Source organism: Schistocerca serialis, chromosome 8 (genome assembly GCF_023864345.2).
Source record: "Schistocerca serialis cubense isolate TAMUIC-IGC-003099 chromosome 8, iqSchSeri2.2, whole genome shotgun sequence".
Taxonomy (NCBI): Eukaryota; Metazoa; Arthropoda; class Insecta; order Orthoptera; family Acrididae; genus Schistocerca; species Schistocerca serialis.
The window spans coordinates 294,516,945-294,517,741 of record NC_064645.1 but is presented as its reverse complement, the minus strand read 5'-3'; the positions used below and the strand labels follow the sequence as shown (position 1 = coordinate 294,517,741).

Here is a 797-nt window from a genome sequence, read left to right as displayed (position 1 = left end):
TGTCAGTTTCATCAAAATGGATTCAGGCTTCATCTGTTAAAAGCTGTTAAGGAAGGTCGAAAATTGCGCTAGAGTACGTCATTGTTCAGCCTTGGGGGTGCTGAACCGTTCAAGTAACTATATACAGCACGCATGACACATGAATCGTTTGAAAAATTGAATAGCAGGCTGCAGCGATGTAGGCTGCTCCAGCTATGGAATATCACAACTGTTACATCGCCTTTCTCTAGCACAACAGGATGATGTCCTGTTCTAAAAAGAAATGATCAGTTCCTGCAGTCGCGCTATCTGTGGCCTCGGTGGCTCAGATGGATAGAGCGTCTGCCATGTAAGCAGGAGACCCCGGGTTCGAGTCCTGGTACAGCGTGCTCCAGCTATGGAATATCACAACTGTTACATCGCCTTTCTCTAGCACAACAGGATGATGTCCTGTTCTAAAAAGAAATGATCAGTTCCTGCAGTCGCGCTATCTGTGGCCTCGGTGGCTCAGATGGATAGAGCGTCTGCCATGTAAGCAGGAGACCCCGGGTTCGAGTCCTGGTCGGGGCACACATTTTCAGCTGTCCCCATTGAGGTATATCAACAACATCTGTTGGCAGCTGAGGGTTTCAATTAATTATCGTTTCTTTCTAGAGAAGCTGTAAGGTCATCATTGGTATCTGTTCTTTCGTAACAAAAAAAAAAATGGTTCAAATGGCTCTGAGCACTATGGGACTCAACTGCTGTGGTCATCAGTCCCCTAGAACTTAGAACTACTTAAGCCTAACTAACCTAAGGACATCACACACATCCATGCC

General features: G+C 46.2%; 1 non-coding gene across 1 annotated transcript; it reads left to right on the top strand.

Moving 5' to 3' along the window:
* Positions 1-475: 475 nt before the first annotated feature.
* On the top strand, positions 476-549 carry Trnat-ugu (transfer RNA threonine (anticodon UGU)). The gene has a single exon. It is a non-coding gene; the product is annotated as a tRNA-Thr (tRNA).
* Positions 550-797: the final 248 nt, after the last annotated feature.